The sequence below is a fragment of the Triticum dicoccoides genome, chromosome 4A (assembly GCF_002162155.2).
Source record: "Triticum dicoccoides isolate Atlit2015 ecotype Zavitan chromosome 4A, WEW_v2.0, whole genome shotgun sequence".
NCBI classification, from domain to species: Eukaryota; Viridiplantae; Streptophyta; class Magnoliopsida; order Poales; family Poaceae; genus Triticum; species Triticum dicoccoides.
Genome location: NC_041386.1, coordinates 37,437,102 through 37,458,817, shown reverse-complemented (window position 1 = coordinate 37,458,817; position 21,716 = coordinate 37,437,102).

Below are 21,716 nucleotides of genomic sequence, written 5' to 3'. Positions count from 1 at the left end.
TAGGGATTTCCATGCAACAGATGCACTAGAGCTATAAATATATGAAAGATCATCAATGTAACTAAGTGGGCGCGCATCCAACTCGCTTGCTCACTAAGACCTAGGGCATTTGAGGAAGGCCATCATTCGACTATACAACCCAAGTTCTATAATTAAAAATTCCCACTAGTATATGAAAGTGACAAAATAAGAGACTCTCTATCATGAAGATCATGGTGCTACTTTGAAGCACAAGTGTGGAAAAAGGATAGTAACATTGTCCCTTCTCTCTTTTTCTCTCATTTATTTTTTTATTTGGGCCTTCTTTTTTTTGGCCTCTTTTCTTTCTTTTTTTTCTTTTTTTTCCTCAGGAGTCTCATCCCGACTTGTGGGGGAATCATAGTATCCATCATCCTTTCCTCACATGGGACAATGCTCTAATGATGATCATCACACTTTTATTTTCTTACAACTCAAGAATTACAACTTGATACTTAGAACAAAATATGACTCTATGTGAATGCCTCCGGTGGTGTACTGGGATTGCGATGAATCAAGAGTGACATGTATGAAAAAATTATGAACGGTGGCTTTGCCACAAATACGATGTCAACTACATGATCATGCAAAGCAATATGACAATGATGATGCGTGTCATAATAAATGGAACGGTGGAAAGTTGCATGGCAATATATCTCGGAATGGCTATGGAAATGCCATAATAGGTAGGTATGGTGGCTGTTTTGAGGAAGATATAAGGAGGCTTATGTGTGATAGAGCGTATCATATCACGGGGTTTGGATGCACCCGCGAAGTTTGCACCAACTCTCAAGGTGAGAAAGGGCAATGCACGGTACCGAAGAGGCTAGCAATGGTGGAAGGGTGAGAGTGCGTATAATCCATGGACTCAAAATTGGTCATAAAGAACTCACATACTTATTGCAAAAATCTACAAGTCATCAAAACCAAGCACTACGTGCATGCCCCTAGGGGGGTAGATTGGTAGGAAAAGACCATCGCTCATCCCCGACCGCCACTCATAAGAAAAGAAATCAAAGAACACCCCATGCTTCAAATTTGTCACATAACGTTCACCATACGTGCATGCTACGGGACTTGCCAACTTCAACACAAGTATTCATCAATTTCACAATTACTCAACTAGCACACTTCTAATATTACCACCTTTATATCTCAAAACCATCTATCAAGCATCCAACTTCTCTTAACATTTAAAATTTATAACCAAAGTGAATTACCATGCTGTTCTAAAGGACTCTCAAAATGATATAAGTGAAGCATGAGAGATCAATTAGTTCTATAAAATAAAACCACCGTCGTGCTCTAAAATATATAAGCGAAGCACTAGAGCAAAAACTATATAGCTCAAAAGATATAAGTGAAGCACATAGAGTATTCTAATAAATTCCAATTCTTGTGTGTCTCTCCCAAAAGGTGTGTACAGAAAAGATGATTGTGGTAAACTAGAAAGCAAAGACTCAAATCATACAAGACACTCCAAGCAAAACACATATCATGTGGCGAATAAAAATATAGCTCCAAGTAAAGTTACCAATAGACGAAGACGAAAGAGGGGATGCCTTCCGGGGCATCCCCAAGCTTAGGCTTTTTGGTGTCCTTGGATTTTACCTTGGGGTGACTTGGGCATCCCCAAGCTTAGGCTCTTTCCACTCCTTGTTCCATAATCCATCAAATCCTTACCCAAAACTTGAAAACTTCACAACACAAAACTTAAAAGAAAATCTTCGTGAGCTCCGTTAGTAAAAGAAAACAAACCACCACTTCATGGTACTGTATTTAAATCATTATTTATTTATATTGGTGTTAAACCTACTGTATTACAACTTTTCTATGGTTCATAAACTCTATTACTAGCCATAGATTCATCAAAAGAAGCAAACAATACACGAAAAACAGAATCTGTCAAAAACAGAACAGTCTGTAGTAATCTGTAGATAACGCAAACTTCTGGAACCCAAAAAATTCTAAAATAAATTTCTGGACGTGAGGAATTTATCTATTAATCATCTTCAAAAAGAATTAACTAAATATCACTTTCCAAATAAAAATGGCAGCAATTCTCGTGAGCGCTAAAGTTTCTGTTTTTTACAGCAAGATCAAAAAGACTTTCCCAAAGTCTTCCCACTTGTTGTACTTGGCACAAACACTAATCAAACACAAAAAACACAACCAAAACAGAGGCTAGATAAATTATTTATTGAATAACAGAAAGGAAAAATATTGGGTTGTCTCCCAACAAGCGCTTTTCTTTAAAGCCTTATAGCTAGGCATTGATAATTTTAATGATGCTCACACGAAAGACAAGAATTGAAACATAAAGAGAGCGTCATAAAACACGTGACAAGCACATCTAAGTCTAACATACTTCCTATGCATAGGCATCTTATAGGCAAAGAAATTATCAAGGCAAGCAAAAACTAGCATATGCAAGGAAGCGGAAAGAAACAATAGCAATCTCAACATAACGAGAAGTGATTTAGTAACATGAAAATTTCTACAATCATATTTTCCTCTCTCATAATAATTACATGTAGGATCATAATGAAATTCAAAAATATAGCTATCACAAAACATATTCTTAACATGATCCACATGTATGCAAAGTTGACATTCTTCCGAAATAGTGGGATCTAAAGTTGACACTCTTCCAAACCCACTTTCAATATTATTGCAAACATTATTATCAATCTCATATTCATGATGGGGCTTAAATAAATTTTCAAGGTCATAAGAAGAATCACCCCAATCATGATCATTGCAACAAGTAGTGGACATAGCAAAGCTAGCATCCCCAAGCTTAGGGTTTTGCATATTATAAGCACAATTGACATTAATAGAATTTATACTATCATCATTGCAATCATGATTTTTATTCAAAGATCTATCGTGAATCACTTCATAAAGTACTTCATCGCAATTTTCAGATTCATGAATTTCAAGCAAAACTTCATAAAGACAATCTAGTGCACAGAACTCACTAGTAATTGGTTTATCATAATTGGATCTCTTAAAAAGATTAGCAAGCGGATGAGGATCCATAGATCTTAGATTCTCTGTTTAGCAATAAATAAACAACTATTCCAAACAAACGAGCAAACGAGCCAAGTAAGACATCAAAGCAAATGGAAAGATGAATAGAAGAAGGGCGAATAAAACGGCAAGGGTGAAGTGGGGGAGAGGAAAACGAGAGGCAAATGGCAAATAATGTAATGGGAAGGATAAGAGTTGTGATGGGTACTTGGTATGTCCTAACTTGGCGTAGATCTCCCCGGCAACAGCGCCAGAAATCGCTAGTTGTCAAGAGATCAAATCATGATTGACTTTGCGTAAGCCTCCCCGACAATGGCGCCAGAAATCCTTCTTGCTACCTCTTGAGCACTGCGTTGGTTTTCCCTTGAAGAGGAAAGGGTGATGCAGTAGAGCAGCGTAAGTATTTCCCTCAGTTTTTGAGAACCAAGGTATCAATCCAGTAGGAGACCACGCGCAAGTCACCTTGTACCTACACACACACATAAGAACCTCGCAGTCAACGCGATAAAGGGGTTATCAATCCCTTCACAACCACTTGCAAAAGTGAGATCTGATAGAGATGATAATAATAAGATATATATTTTTGGTATTTTTATGATATAGATTGAAAATAAAAGATAGCAAAATAAAGTAGATTGGAAACTTGTATGATGGAAAATAGACCCGGGGCCCATAGGTTTCACAGTGGCTTCTCTCAAGAAAGCATAAGTATTACGGTGGGTGAACAAATTACTGTCGAGTAATTGATAGAAACGCGAATAATTATGAGAATATCTAGGCATGATCATGTATATAGGCATCATGTCCGATGCAAGTAGACCGAAATGATTCTGCATCTACTACTATTACTCCACACATCGACCGCTATCCAACATGCATCTAGAGTATTAACTTCATAAGAATAGAGTAAAGCCTTAAGCAAGATGACATGATGTAGAGGGATAAACTCATGCAATATGATATAAACCCCATCTTTTTATCCTCGATGGCAAAAATACAATATGTGTCGGTTCCCTTTCTGTCACTGGGATCGAGCACCGCAAGATTGAGCCCAAAGCTAAGCACTTCTCCCATTGCAAGAAAGATCAATCTAGTAGGCCAAACCAAACTGATAATTCCAAGAGACTTGCAAAGATAAACCAATCATACATAAAAGAATTTAGAGAAGATTCAAATATTGTTCATAGATAGAGTTGATCATAAACCCACAATTCATCGGATCTCGACAAACACACCGCAAAAGAAGATTACATTGAATAGATCTCCAAGAGAATCGAGGAGAACTTTGTATTGAGATCCAAAAAGAGAGAAGAAGCCATCTAGCTACTAGCTATGGACCCGAAGGTCAGAAGTAAACTACTCACACATCATCGGAGGGGCCATGGAGTTGATGTAGAGGCCCACCGTGATCAATGCCCCCTCCGTCGGAGCTCCGGAAAAGGCCCCAAGATGGGATCTCTTGGGTACAGAAGGTTGCGGCGGTGGAATTAGGTTTTCGTGGTGCTCCCGAATGTTTGCGGGGTACGTGGACTTATATAGGAGGAATAAGTAGGTCGGTGGAGCAACAAGGGGCCCACGAGGGTGGAGGGCGCGCCCAGGGGGTAGGCGCGCCCCTGCCTCATGGCCTCCTCGATTGTTTCTTGACGCCCACTTCAAGTCTCCTGGATCATGTATGTTGAGAAAATCACGTCCCCAAAGGTTTCATTCTGTTTGGACTTCGTTTGATATTCATTTTCTGGGAAACATTGAAATAGGCAAAAAACAGCAATTTGGGCTGGGCCTCCGGTTAATAGGTTAGTCCCAAAAATTATATGCAAGTGTAAAATAAAGCCCATTAATCATCCAAAACAAATAATATATTAGCATGGAGCAATCAAAAATTATAGATACGTTGGAGACGTATCATGCTCCCCTGCAACGCCGCCAGAAAATATTCTTGATAACCCACAAGTATAGGGGATCACAACAGTTTTCGAGGGTAGAGTATTCAACCCAAATTTATTGATTCGACACAAGGGGAGCCAAAGAATATTCTCAAGTATTAGCAGCTAAGTTGTCAATTCAACCACACCTGGAAACTTAATATCTGCAACAAAGTATTTAGTAGCAAAGTAATATCATAGTAGTGGTAACGATAGCAAAAGTAATATTTTTGGGTTTTATAGTGATTGTGACAATAGCAACGGAAAAGTAAATAAGCGAAGAACAATATATGAAAAGCTCATAGGCATTGGATCGGTGATGGAGAATTATGCCAGATGCGATCGATCATGTAACAGTCATAACATAGGGTGAAACAGAACTAGCTCCAGTTCATCAATGTAATGTAGGCATGTATTCTGAATATAGTCATACGTGCTTATGGAAAAGAACTTGCATGGCATCTAGGATCATAAGCAAATTCAACAATATAGCTACCGCAAGACATATTCTTAACAAGATCCACATGTATGCAAAGTTGACACTCTTCCAAAATAGTGGGATTAATATTAACTAAAGTCATGACCTCTCCAAACCCACTTCTATCAAAAACTTCATAATATTGGACATTCTCCAAATATGTGGGATCTAAAGTGGACACTCTTCCAAATCCACTTTCAATAATATTGCAAACACCATTATCAATCTCATACTCATCATGGGGCTTAAATAAATTTTCAAGATCAAAAGAAGTATCACCCCGATCATGATCATTGCAACAAATAGTAGTCATAGAAAAACTAGCATCCCCAAGCTTGAGGTTTTGCATATCATTGACACAATTGACATTAAGAGAATTTATGCTAACATCATTGCAATCATGCTTTTCATCGAAGGAACTATCAAGTATGGGTGCAATAGCAATGATCTCATGTTTAACATAAGGAACTATAGCAAATTCATCTTCAAAAATATTGGCATCATGGCCACAAGAATAGCAAGCATCCTCTTCATCAAGGGATATATCAATCAAATCATCAGAATCATAATTATCTATAGATTCATGCATATCATTATTTTCTTCCAAAGCAACGGTCATTCTTTGAATAAATTCTTTGACATAGACATTATGAGCATAGTTTTCATAGCAATATTTAAGTATGTCAAAATTTCCAGATTCGTAGAGAGTAATATCATACTTTTCAATCAAATAAGCAACTTCATAAGCACCCTTAAAAGCAACAAGTTCTTCAATTTGTTCGATATCGTAGTAACTATAAACACCCTTTGCATAAGAAGATAAGATTTCATTATCATTAAAATCACATAGGTAGGGGGCTGTTTTTTAGGGTTGTTAGAGCAGCAAGTAAGATCACAAATTTCACAAAGATTCCAAGCATAACATAGCAATCTGTTTATTTGATTCCATAAGAGTCTCCCCTTTTTAGACAAACGGTGACGCACAAAATGAGCATGCTCATCTAAAGATTTCTCATCAACTAGGCTAGTTGGGGTTTCAGCACGAGCGCATAAGGATCGAAGATGATCTAAGTAGAACACTTTAAGTGGATCCATATCAATAGATTTTTAGCAAGCAAAGATGCAAGCAAATAGAAGGCACATGGAAACACAAATAAAGATACATACGGGAAGAAGGCGAACGGAAAAAGGGCGAATATAACGGCAAAGTTGAAGTGGGGGAGAGGAAAACGAGAGGCAAATGGCAAATAATGTAATGCGAGGGATAAGAGTTTGGGATGGTACTTGGTATGTCTTGACTTGGTGTAGATCTCCCCGGCAATGGCGCGAGAAATCCTTCTTCCTACCTCTTGAGCACTGCGTTGGTTTTCCCTTGAAGAGGAAAGGGTGGTGCAGTAAAGTAGCGTAAGTATTTGCCACAGTTTTTGAGAACCAAGGTATCAATCCAGTAGGAGACCACACGCGAGTCACCTCGTACCTACACAAACAAATAATAACCTCACAACCAACGCGATAAAGGGGTTGTCAATCCCTTCACGGCCACTTGCAAGAGTGAGATCTGATAGAGATAATAATAATAAGATAAGTATTTTTGGTATTTTTATGATATAGATTGAAAGTAAAGATTGCAAAAAATAAGACTGAAAACTTGTATGATGGAAAATAGACCCGGGGGCCATAGGTTTCACTAGTGGCTTCTCTCAAGATAGCATAAGTATTACGATGGGTGAACAAATTACTGTCGAGCAATTGATAGAATAGCGAATAATTATGAGAATATCTAGGCATGATCATGTATATAGGCATCACGTCCGCGATAAGTAGACCGACTCCTGCCTACATCTACTAATATTACTCCACAAATTGACCGCTATCCAGCATGCATCTAGAGTATTAAGTTCATAAGAATAGAGTAATGCTTTAAGCAAGATGACATGATGTAGAGGGATAAACTCATGCAATATGATGTAAACCCCATCTTTTTATCCTCGATGGCAACAATACAATACATGTTGTTTCCCTTTCTGTCACTTGGATCGAGCACCGCAAGATTGAACCCAAAGCTAAGCACTTCTCCCATTGCAGGAAAGATCAATCTAGTAGGACAAACCAAACTGATAATTCAAAGAGACTTGCAAAGATAAACCAATCATACATAAAAGAATTCAGAGAAGATTCAAATATTGTTCATAAATAGACTTGATCATAAACCCACAATTCATCGAATCTTGACAAACACACAACAAAAGAAGATTACATCGAATCGAGGAGAACTTTGTATTGAGATCCAAAGAGAGAGAAGAAGCCATCTAGCTAATAACTATGGACCCGAAGGTCTGAGGTAAACTACTCACATATCATCGGAGGGGCCATGGAGTTGATGTAGAGGCCCTCCGTGATCAATGCCCCCTCCGGCGGAGCTCCGGAAAAGGCCCCAAGATGGGATCTCTTGGGTACAAAAGGTTGTGGCGGTGGAAATAGGGTTTCGTGGTGCTCGTGGATGTTTGCGGGGTATGTGAACATATATAGGAGGAAGAAGTAGGTCCGTGGAGCTATGAGGGGCCCATGAGGGGGAGGGCATGCCCAGGGGGGTAGGCGCCCCCTGCCTCGTGGCCGCCTCGTTGATTGCTTGACGTCCACTCCAAGTCCTTTGGATCACGTTTGTTCCAAAAATCACGTTCCCGAAGGTTTCATTCCGTTTGTACTCTGTTTGATATTCCTTTTCTATGGAACACTGAAATAGGCAAAAATAGCAATTTGGGCTGGGCCTCCGGTTAATAGGTTAGTCCCAAAAATAATATAAAAGTGTTAAATAAAGCCCATTAACATCCAAAACAGATAATATAATAGCATGGAACAATCAAAAAATATATATACGTTGGAGACGTATCATAATCATATACCAGTAGCCCCCGAAACTTGAAGCAGTTGATACAACTGATTTAAGGATCATTGTATAATCAGGCACTTATAGATAAGAACAACCTGTTGTCTCAAGAGCTGGAAATGTGTCGGACCCAGCTAGCTACGACTACCGTCGAATTGGAGAAATCCAAGGAGGCACCGCCTGGTAATGTTTCCCTCCATCCAGAAAAAATATAATCATATAATCATATACCAGTAATATTAATACTATTGTGTTTACGCTGACAGGATCAGTAGATCAAACTGAAAGAGAAACTGAAAGTCGCCCAGGCGGGTGAACAGAAGGCCAAAAGGCAATAGGCAGTAGGCGAACGTGTGCTGACGCGGGTCAGGGACGACAAGAACAAGCTGCAGGATTCCAACATTACCTGATGGGCGAAGAGCTAAAAGATGTACGAGCCCAGCTGGCTGATGCCGTAAAGGAGAATAAGAGGCTATGAGGCGACATATTCAGTATGCTTTCGAACTTACCTTTGTGAAATTCGGCGGAAAAATGAGCTGACAGATTTATGTATGCAGGTATGCTTACTTGCCGTCCCCAAGAGGAGATGTTCGGATCTCAAGACGATCTGCTCCAAGAGCTGTCCCAAGTGCACGAGCGAGCTCGGCAAGCAATGCGGAGCATTGCCAAGGCTTTGTGGCCATCCGCCTCCCCTCCAGGAAGTATGGAGGACTTGTGAAGCTATTCCCAGGGCCCGAAGGCGGATTAGGGTCCGTAGACGTAAACCGCCATATGATATGTAACTTATGTTGTAAGGCAAGGAAAGGCAGAAACTGAGCCGGGCACGTGTATGAGCCAGCCTCGGGATTCTATAAATCGCCGGGCGTTAACCTGTGTATATAAAGGGATGACCCGACGACGGTTTAGGGACAACAAACAATAACTCGAGAGCCAGGCAAAACGGATTCGCTCCCTGGTCATCGAAACCCTAGCAATTCCATCACAACTAGAGTAGGCTTTTATCTTCATCGTAAGGGGCCGAACCAGTATAATTCCTTGCGTCCCTTGTCCGCTTTAACCCCTTTAAGCTAACCCGTTGCGATGGCTCCACGACTTAGTCCTTTCACGAGGACATCTGCCATGACAAAACCACGACATCAACGGCGCTTTCGAATATGGAAGATTTCGGCTTGCCGAGAAGGTGCGCGAGAGGCTTGGGCCATGGTAAAAACACGATACACCAAGCTTGATCAGAATCGTATGGCCCGGGTCGGACCTCGCGGGTCAGATGGACAAGAAATTCCCATTAGTCTGGTATATGACCAAGTAAAAATAGCCGCCAAGTTTTCCCAACAGGATTGTAAGCTAGACAGTCTGTTAGACGGCATAGAGGAAGAAGTTTTTGAGTCCAAGTGACTATGTACTTCATTTGACAAACATCAGTGGGCACCACGAAAACCTAATTCCACCGCCGCAACCTTCTGTACCCAAGAGATCCCATCTTGGGGCCTTTTCTGGAGCTCCAACGGAGGGGGCAATGATCACGGAGGGCCTCTACATCAACTCCATGGCCCCTCCGATGATGTGTGAGTAGTTTACCTTAGACCTTCGGGTCCATAGTTATTAGCTAGATGGCTTCTTCTCTCTCTTTGGATCTCAATACAAAGTTCTCCTCGATTCTCTTGGAGATCTATTCGATGTAATCTTCTTTTGCGGTGTGTTTGTCGAGATCCGATGAATTGTGGGTTTATGATCAAGATTATCTATAAACAATATTTGAATCTTCTCTGAATTCTTTTATGTATGATTGGTTATCTTTGCAAGTCTCTTCGAATTATCAGTTTGGTTTAGCCTACTAGATTGATCTTTCTTGCAATGGGAGAAGTGCTTAGCTTTGGGTTCAATCTTGCGGTGCTCGATCCCAGTGACAGAAAGGGAAACGACACGTATTGTATTGTTGCCATCGAGGATAAAAAGATGGGGTTTATATCATATTGCATGAGTTTATCCCTTTACATCATGTCATCTTGCTTAAAGCATTACTCCGTTCATATGAACTTAATACTCTAGATGCATGCTGGATAGCGGTCGATGTGTGGAGTAATAGTAGTAGATGCAGGCAGGAGTCGCTCTACTTGTCATGGACGTGATGCCTATATACATGATCATACCTAGATATTCTCATAATTATTCGCTTTTCTATCAATTGCTCGACAGTAATTTGTTCACCCATCGTAATACTTATGCTATCTTGAGAGAAGCCACTAGTGAAACCTATGCCCCTGGTCTATTCTCCATTGTACAAGTTTCCAATCTATTTTATTTTGCAATCTTTACCTCCAATCTATATCATAAAAATACCAAAAATATTTATCTTATTATTATTATCTCTATCAGTTCTCACTCTTGCAAGTGGCCGAGAAGGGATTGACAACCCCTTTATCGTGTTGGTTGCGAGGTTCTTATTTGTTTGTGTAGGTACGAGGTGACTCGCGCGTGGTCTCCTACTGGATTGATACCTTGGTGTTAACACCTGATTTTGGCAAGATACAGATTGCAATGAAGATGGTCTCGAGTGAATGAGTTTTCAGCATAAAAATATTCACGTCACCGAGTGGAACCACTTTGATGTTTCGGTTATATTTATTCGACTTTATCTTACGGACCGAAACTATACTCCGAGTGGCATAGTTCAATGTTCCGAGTGGTTTTTTGCCAATCACGTCCTCAAGATGACCTCGGATGAAGGAGCACTCTTAATGAATTGTCTTCGTCTCGTCGAGGCAATCGATTTTGATATATAAATCATCTCAATCCGAGTTCATATGCAAAAGTTAGAGACAATATACTGCAGACTGAACCTCAACGGAAATATGGCGCGAGGTGCCAGACACTTGTCTGATAGGTTGCGCGAGTAATTCGGCCATCAATATGGCCTTGAATCGAAAAACCTTCAACATGAAAAGTTTCGTCTCGTCGAGCCGATCGATTTTCATATATAATTCGTCTCAATCCGAGATCATATGAGGCCTGGAGAGACAAATCAAGATCGGGCTATGTTTTCAGTCGGAAATCCGAGTGAAAAGTTTACCATCTAAGTGAAAGTTTACGGTCGAGTGAAATTTTACGGTCGAGTGAAAGTTTGCTGACCGGATGAACTTATTATTATCCAAGTGGAAATATAGTCATCCGAGGGAAAATATGATCATCCGAGTGAAATTGTCGTCCAGGTGAAAATATTCCGAGTGAAAAGATTACCATCAAGACGAAAACTTGCCGATTGAATAAGATAGTGCCTTCCGAGTGGAAATATAGTCATCCGGGTGAATAAGATAGTGCCTTCCGAGTGGAAATATAGTCATCCGAGTGGAAATATAGTCATCCGAGTGAAAGATTGTCTTCCGAGTGAAAAAGTCCAATCGGATGATCCGAGTGAAAGTATCTAATATCCGAGTGGATGAGCTCAAGTCCGAGTGAAATTGAACATGTGCTCGAAAGTTTATTAAAATGACCTTGGATGAAGAAGTGTTCAATACAGAAGTTGTGCGTATCATCAAGACGGTAAACTTTGATTTTGGAGTCATCATCATCAGAGATAATATATAGCCTACAAATTCACTGCGAGACTCGGATAATCCAGTCTACTGCAAGACCGAGTCCGACTGGAAGATAAAGATGACCTCGAAAAGTGTTCAAGATGGCCTTATTTGAAAAAGTGATCAACATGAGAGTTGTTCGTATCGCCGAGGCGCACAAGTTTGATATTTGGGCCATATCGATCGGAGATCATATGCAAGCCCGGCGGCCCGCGCAAGAAGGAAGACAGAGTTTGGGCCAGATTCAGACTGAATCCGAGTTGGAATAGAATTAGGACTCTAGGACGTGAATTGATGTAATTTTTCTTGTAAGGAAAGCCTAGATGAATCCTTTACTTGTACGGGAAGTCCAGCCGCCTCTTATATATGTTGGGGGTGACGGCCGATTGAACAACACACAATCGAACAAATCAATATACTACTTTTTCATCTACGTTTTATCTCTCCACCGTTTTTCTATCTCGTTCTTCGCTGTTCTTCGTGTTTGAGAGCTGCGAATCCCGAGGCTCTAGGGGCGAGCGAATCGACCTAGGGTAGCACATAGCTGCCGCAATCCCTGACGGGGTCCCTCCCGGGTGCGCGGGGTTTCGGGTCTGCAAAAGCGCCCGTCGACTGTCTTGCGTATCGCGTTGTCGGTCGGGTCTCCTTCGACATGAGCTGCAGTGCATCACCCCCGGCGTCGAGGGTACACGTGACGTCTTCGTGTGTCAACACACTTTTTGGCGACTCCGCTGGGGATCGAAGATCAATCATCATCATCCACCATGTCCGATCTTCCCAAGCCATCTGAGGTAGATGCCGATAACATCATTAAGCCCAGTCTTGATGAGATATCGGCCGATCATCGCCAAGTCTATGAGGAGTACAAGAAGGCGCGCGAGGAGAAGGACCTGCAGGAGTTCCTTGCAAAATTCAAGAAAGATCGCCATGGGAACATCACTCCGATTGAAGAAATCAAGTTCCCTTCTCTTCAAACTGAACATGTTAAACCCTCTGTAAGTACTGCCTTTTCTCCTGAGCAGTGGGCTGAGATTGAAAGTCGTATTGCTGATGGTAACAATCTAGTCTATCAAACTTTTATAGAAAATACTAATGCTTAGAAGAATATATCTCAATCGTCTAGTGGTAATAATGGTGTAGCTGCTAGTGTGCAAAACCCTAATCTGGCTTTACCTATTGCATCGGCGCCTCCCATGCCGATGACTTATTATCCTACCCAAACAAATCAGATTGTGGCTACACCCATTAATCCTATTGTGAGCATGACAGGTTCGGTGGCAACGCCAAACCAAACTCTACCTACAGCTACAACCACTCGACCACTACCAAATTAGGGGTCGACATACATGCCACAATTCCTACCCACAACTAGCAACCCTACTCCTCCTATGTCACTGCCACAAGCTTCATCGTCCACTACGGATGATGGTCTAGCTAATCTTAGAGAGGAGATGGCTAAGATGCTTAGAGATAATTTTGGAGTTGAGTTACCTCGGAATCGGATTTACCAAAAGCCGTACCCCGAGTACTTTGATGCCATCCAGTGCCCTCCGGGATATAAGATTCCAGATTTTGTTAAGTTCAATGGAGAGGGCAGAAAAACCACATGGGAGCATGTTAGTCAATACTTAGCACAACTAGGTGAAGCAGGCTCACTAAATGAGTTGAAAGTGCGTTTGTTTCCTTTATCTTTAACTGGTACTGCATTTTCATGGTTTTGTTCTTTACCACATGGTTCCATTCGGGTTTGGTCACAGCTAGAGCAGAAATTTCATGATCACTTTTATAGCGGCGACAATGAACTCAAGTTATCACATCTAACATCGGTTAAACAGAAGCATGATGAATCGGTCTCCGATTACGTCAAGAGATTCAGAGAAACAAAAAACTGGTGTTTTAGTTTGGTGACAACCGAGAGAGACTTGGCAGACCTAGTGCTGAGTGGTTTGAGAACTCCCATTAGAGAAAAGCTAGAAGGTTATGAGTTCTTAAATATCAACCAAGTCTTACAAAGGGCTTTGGCTCAGGAAAGCCAAAGCAAAGATCTCAAAGAAGTGCATAGATACAAAGCCGATCGTCCAAAGATGAATATGGTGGAATATGATAGTGATCACTCGGGCGATGAGGGTGATGTTTTTGCTACTGAATTTGTTTGGCCATCTAAGGCCAAACCCTTTACTTGCAATGATCTGAAACCGATTCATAAGAATCGTGATGAAGAGATGAAGTTTACTTTTAACATTGCTAAGTGTGATAGAATATTTGATGCTTTGCTGCAGGCTAAGATTATTAGAATATCTCATACTTTTCAGCCGTTTGAAGAGCTAAAACAGCGTGCTTATTGCAAGTATCGTAATTCTTTTTCTCATGCTACTAACGATTGCAATGTTTTTCGATGACAGATACAATCGGCCATTAATGACGGACGATTGAACTTTTCTGAGATGCAAGTTGATAAACAGCCTTTTCCAATGAATACCATGGATTTGGAGGGGAAGAAGCTACTCATTCGGCCGGAGGTAGCCGAATCTGCTAATAAAGCTAATGTCATTGTTGGTGAGCCCAGGAAAGACAAGGAGGACAACAAGGTCTTGGGGAGACAGGTTGTGCTTGGTAAGCAACCCGATGGCAAGGAAGTGATCAAAATCACCATCAAGAATCCTACACTCGGGGGGCAACTACAAGTGCAAGAAAATGCTCGTGTGAGATTTGTCAAGCCCAAGAGTCCAGAAATTGGCAAGTGGAAAAGGAATGAAGTTAAAGTACAGCGCAAGCGGATCAAGCCAACTTTTGATATGTTGCTGTCCAAGTACACCAACCAGTCGGCCGGTTCTAGCTTTAATCGGCCGACTCATCTGAAGTGACCAAGGTCACCATCAGCTGATATGTTCAGTCGGTATATGAAACCGAGTGGACCAAGGATGCCGTTTCTAGAAGAGCATACGCAATCTGTTTGGGATCGACTTGACTATTCATATAGAGGCCGACTGAACATCGGTAACTATCAGTCGGCTGGTCAAAACATGCGACCGGATGGAAATTATACGAGTGTAAGAATGCACCCAGGTGGAAGCTATCCGAGTGAAAAAATGTGGCCGAGTAGATTCCATCCGACTGAATTCCATTCGAGTGATATCCATCCGAGTGGATTCCATCAGAGTAAAAAGGTGCGCCCGAGTGGAAATTTCATGCATCTGGAAAGTCGAAAAGAATGGCGTGTTAAATCACCAAGTGTTGCAGCAGTTGAGTCGGGAAAAGGCAAGGAGAAAATGGATGTCGACTCACTTATCTTGGGCACCAAAACATTCGCCATACAACAGCCGATTGTGCATAGCAATCCGACTGAGCCGATACTTGCTATCGCGCCAAAGCACTCGGCTAATGACCATGAGGCAAGCACCAGCCAGGTAAAGACGAGAGATCCTAAATACACTCAGCCGAAGTGGTGTCCTCCAGGGCTAACAAAGACACAAAAGAGGAAACTACAGAGGTTAAGGAGTCGAAAGATGGCAGAACAGGAGGCCGAGAAACAAAGGGATAAGTTGTTCAATGACACTCGACCCATGGTTCCACCAAAACAAGTGTGGAGGCCTAAACAAATACAAGATACATCAGCTTCTACATCTATCACAACAATACCTACATCACCAAAGGAGGAGGATGCAACAGATATGACATCGTCTGCGACACTTCTTACTTATCCTTCACTCGGACAAATTTCAGAATCGGTGGATGCACTCGAGGAGGAGGCTGATATGTTGGACTATGAGTCTACGTCGGTTCATGAAGGTATGGATATCAATATGGTGGACTACTTACCTGCTGAGTTTCGTGCTGTAGATGAAGAAGGGGAGGTGGCTCAGCTGGATTTTGGCCCTAAAAACACAATATTCGAGAAGCCAAAAGAACTAGTAACGCATCTTAAACCATTATATCTCAGAGGTCATATCAATGGGTCGGCGCTCACTCGGATGCTTGTTGATGGTGGTGCTGTGGTAAATCTTATGCCCTATTCGGTCTTCAAGAGATTGGGTTTGCCTGATGAAGAATTGATCAAGACCAATATGGTGCTCAATGGATTTGAAGGCAAAGAGAAAACTGAAGCCAAAGGTGTGATGTATGTGGAGCTTACAGTCGGAAGCAAAACTTTGGCTACTGCATTCTTTGTCGCTAAGGTGCAAGGTAACTACAACGTCATACTAGGCCGCGATTGGGTTCATGCAAACTAGTGCGTGCCATCCACTATGCACCAGTTTTTGATTCAGTGGGTTGATGATGAAGTGGAAGTTATTCACGCGGATAACTCGGCCTGTGTTGCTTTGGCCGATGCATCGGTGGATTGGCAACATCCCAATGCTACTTGCTTGACGGGACGTGACTTTTCAGAATTTGATTTTCTCAGCGCAACCAAGAATGGTTTTGTGCCCATCTCCTTAAAGCCGAGTGAATGCAATCGGCTCCAAAGTATGATATGTTTAAATGGATCCTAATTCCGAGTGGTTACAAAAACGCCTTGTAAAGTATCGGTCCAAGGAGAACAATATTTACGAGTCTATAGAGGAGTTGGATGACATGGATAAACTTGGACAAGGTTTTACATCAGCCGATCCGTTAGAAGAGGTAGATATTGGAGATGGTTCAGTCACTCGACTGGCATTTATAAACAAAAATTTGAAAGTCGATTGTAAGGCTAAGTTAATCGAGCTATTGAAAGAATATGTTTGTTGCTTTGCATGGGAATATCATGAGATGCCAGGGTTAAGCCAAGAGCTAGTGGAACATCGGTTGCCTATAAAGGCCGGTTTTAGACCTTATAAACAGTCGGCCAGAAAATTTAATCCGAAAACATATGACCGGATCAAGGAAGAGATCGGTCAACTGCTTGAAGCTAATTTCATTCGATCTTGTAGGTATGCCGAGTGGATTTCTAACATTGTCCCAGTAGAGAAGAAAGGATCTGGCAAGTTGAGGGTGTGCATTGATTTCAGAGATTTGGATAGGGCTACACCCAAAGATGAGTATCCTATGCCCATAGCCAATATGCTTATTAATGATGCTTCTGGACATAAGGTTATTAGCTTCCTAGATGGTAATGCCGGATACAATCAAATTTTCATGGCCGAAGAGGACATGTACAAAACGGCTTTCCGATGTCCTAGTTTCCTTGGTTTATTCGAGTGGACAGTGATGACATTCGGATTAAAAAATGCTGGCACCACGTATCAAAGGGCTATGAATTTGATTTTTCATGATTTACTCGGTGTCATACTTGAAGTTTATATTGATGATATTGTTGTCAAATCGGATGCTTTTGAATCTCACTTGGCCGATTTGCGTTTAGCTTTTGAAAGAATGAAAAAATATGGATTGAAAATGAATCCTTTGAAGTGTGCTTTCGGCGTGTCAGCTGGCAAGTTTTTGGGTTTCATTATTCATGAAGATGGTATAGAGATTGATCCCAAAAAGATAGAGGCTATACAGAAGGTGGAGGCTCCAAAATGCAAGAGAGATATGCAAAAGTTCCTTGGCAAGGTCAATTATTTGAGAAGGTTCATAGCTAATCTATCAGGGAAAGTTGATGCATTTACTCCTATCCTTCGGTTAAAGAATGATGCTGATTTCACTTGGGGGGCAAAACAGCAAGAAGCATTTGATATGATCAAGAATTATTTGTGCACTCCTCCGGTGATGAGAGCACCCAAGCATAGGGAACCCTTCAGACTTTACATTGCAGCAGAGGAAGGAGTTATTGGTGCTGTTCTAACTCAAGAGACCAAAGGAAAAGAGCATGCCATCACTTATTTGAGCCGCCGCTTATTGGAGCAGAGACAAGGTATACATTTATTGAGAAACTATGTCTATGCTTATATTATGCTTGCACAAAACTGAGACATTATTTAGTGCCGAGTGTTTGTGTAGTAGCTTGTCAAACCGATGTCATTAAATACATGTTGCATAGGCCAATTCTTAGTGGTAGAATTGGCAAGTGGGCTTATGCTTTGATTGAATATGATTTGGCTTATGAATCTCTAAAATCCATGAAAGGCCAAATTGTTGCTAATTTCATTGTTGAACATCGGATTATTAACAAGCATGATGTTGATATGAACCTTGTTTCATTAGTACCATGGAGATTATACTTTGATGGTTCAGTTTGTAGCAATGGCCAAGGTGTTGGTATTGTTTATATATCTCCTCATGGTGCTGTTTTTGAAGCCTCATGCCGCTTAGAATATTTTTGCACAAACAATCAAGCTGAATATGAAGCATTGTTATTCGGCCTAGAGATGTTACTTGCTATAGGTGCTACACATATTGAGGCTTATGGTGATTCGTTACTAGTGGTGCAGCAAATATCCAAAGTCTTTTAGTGTTTGGACGAATCACTTAATGTTTATCTTGATAGATGTCTAGATATAATTTCTACTTTGGATTGCTTTAGCATTGCTCATATATCTAGACATGACAATTGGAAAGTAAATGAATTGGCACAACAAGCATCCGGATATCATGTTGATCATGGCATGTTTCATATCTCTCAAAGACCGATGTCTTGTCTTGCCAATATGGGAGAGGCCGAACCTGAACCCACTGATTCGGCCATTAACAAAAAGTCTAGTGCAGGTGACAATCCCGACTGGAGGAAGCCCATTGTTGATTACTTGTGCAATCCGAGTGAAAGGGTGGACAGGGATGTTCGGCGTATGGCTTTCAAGTATACAATGAGATATGATGGTCTTTATCGCCGAACCGTCGATGATACTCTTCTAAAGTGTTTGGACGAGGACCAGGCAAGAGTTGCTATGGGAGAAGTACATGAAGGTATTTGTGGCACTCACCAGTCGGCTCCCAAGATGAAATGGTTATTGTGAGGTGCTGGGTTTTATTGGCCGACTATGATTAATGATTGCTTCAGATATTATAAGGGGTGTGAAGCTTGTCAAAAGTTTGGTGATATTCAATTGGCTCCTGCTGCTATGTTACATCCTATTATCAAACTGTGGCCCTTCAGAGGTTGGGGTTTAGATTTCATTGGACAAATCCATCCGTCTTCCTCAAAAGGGCATCGGTTCGTATTGGTGGCAACTGATTATTTCACTAAATGGTCTGAAGCAGTACCTCTCAAGAACATGACGCATATGGAGGTAATTCAATTCATAACCGAGCACATTATTCATAGATTCGGTATTCCTCAAATGTTAACTACAGATCAAGGTTCATCTTTCATGTCACACCAAGTCAGAGAGTTTGCCGAATATTATAACACAAAGTTGCTCAATTCCTCTCCATATTATGCCCAAGCTAATGGACAAGCTGAGTCTAGCAATAAAATTTTACTCAAGCTCATCAAGAAGAAGATTGAGGATAATCCAAGGAGATGGCATGACTTGTTGTCTGAGGCATTATGGGAACATAGAATCTCAAGGCATGGTGCTACGAAAGTGACTCCATATGAGCTAGTATATGGTCAGGAAGCTGTTTTACCGGTGGAAGTAAATTTGAATGCTTTGAGAATAGCCAAACAAAATGATTTATCGGCAATAGACTTCTATAACTTGATGATGGACAACATTGATGAGGTTGCTGATAAAAGTTTGGCTGCTTTGAATGCCATAGAGAGAGATAAGTTGAGGGTGGCAAGGGCTTACAATAAGAAAGTCAAGTTGAAGAATTTTCAAGTTGGTGATCTCGTTTGGAAAGTGATTCTGCCGATTGGTTCAAGAGATAGAAAATTTGGGAAGTGGTCTCCAAGTTGGGAAGGTCCTTTTAGAATTGCAAGAGTTGTTCCCGGAAATTCATATTTGGTGGAATCAATACAAGGGGCATTGTTACCTCGAGCTCTCAATGGCAAATATTTGAAGAAGTACCACCCGAGTGTGTGGCAGGAAGCCTAAGTGGGCAATGGCCGATATACGATTATCGCCCTTAGCACAAACATGGCTGATACATAATTATCGCCCTGAGAAAAATAAATGGCCGATGGAGTGTTGATATCGTCCTTAGAACAAACACTATGCATATTATTTTTTCGGCGTGCAAGCTTTGCCGAAAAACAGGGGGGCATGTGTTGACACCTGATTTTGGCAAGATACAGATTGCAATGAAGATGGTCACGAGTGAATGAGTTTTCAGCATAAAAATATTCACGTCACCGAGTGGAACCACTTTGATGTTTCGGTTATATTCATTCGACTTTATCTTACGGACCGAAACTATACTCCGAGTGACATAGTTCAATGTTCCGAGTGGTTTTTTGCCAATCACGTCTTCAAGATGACCTCGGATGAAGGATCACTCTTAAGGAATTGTCTTCGTCTCGTCGAGGCAATCGATTTTGATATATAAATCATCTCAATCCGAGTTCATATGCAAAAGTTAGAGGCAATATACTGCAGACTGAACCTCAACGGAAATATGGCGCAAGGTGCCAGACACTTGTCTGATAGGTTGCGCGAGTAATTCGGCCATCAATACGGCCTTGAATAGAAAAACTTTCAACATGAAAAGTTTCGTCTCGTTGAGCCGATCGATTTTCATATATAATTCGTCTCAATCCGAGATCATATGAGGCCTGGAGATACAAATCAAGATCGGGCTATGTTTCAGTCGGAAATCCGAGTGAAAAGTTTACCATCTGAGTGAAAGTTTACGGTCGAGTGAAAGTTTGCTGACCGGATGAACTTATTATTATCCAAGTGGAAATATAGTCATCCGAGGGAAAATATGATCATCCGAGTGAAATTGTCGTCCAGGTGAAAATATTCCGAGTGAAAAGATTACCATCGGGACGAAAACTTGCCGATTGAATAAGATAGTGCCTTCCGAGTGGAAATATAGTCATCCGAGTGAATAAGATAGTGCCTTCCGAGTGGAAATATAGCCATCCGAGTGAATAAGATAGTGCCTTCCGAGTGGAAATATAGTCATCCGAGTGGAAATATAGTCATCCGAGTGAAAGATTGTCTTCCGAGTGAAAAAAGTCCAATCGGACGATCCGAGTGAAAGTATCTAATATCGGAGTGGATGAGCTCAAGTCCGAGTGAAATTGAACATGTGCTCGAAAGTTTATCAAAATGACCTTGGATGAAGAAGTGTTCAATACATAAGTTGTGCGTATCATCAAGACGGTAAACTTTGATTTTGGAGTCATCATCATCAGAGATAATATATAGCCTAAAAATTCACTACGAGACTCGGATAATCCAGTCTACTGCAAGACCGAGTCTGACTGGAAGATAAAGATGACCTCGAAAAGTATTCAAGATGGCCTTATTTGAAAAAGTGATCAACATGAGAGTTGTTCGTATCGTCGAGGCGCACAAGTTTGATATTTGGGCCATCTCGATCGGAGATCATATGCAAGCCCGGCGGCCCGCGCAAGAAGGAAGACAGAGTTTGGGCCAGATTCAGACTGAATCCGAGTTGGAATAGAATTAGGACTCTAGGACGTGAATTGATGTAATTTTTCTTGTAAGGAAAGCCTAGATGAATCCTTTACTTGTACGGGAAGTCCAGCCGCCTCTTATATATGTTGGGGGTGACGGACGATTGAACAACACACAATCGAACAAATCAATATACTACTTTTTCATCTATGTTTTATCTCTCCACCATTTTTCTATCTCGTTCTTCGCTGTTCTTCGTGTTTGAGAGCTGCGAATCCCGAGGCTCTAGGGGCGAGCGGATCGACCTAGGGCAGCCCATAGCTGCCGCAATCCCTGACGGGGTCCCTTCCGGGTGCACGGGGTTTCGGGTCTGCAAAAGCGCCCGCCGACTGTCTTGCGTATCGCGCTGTCGGTCGG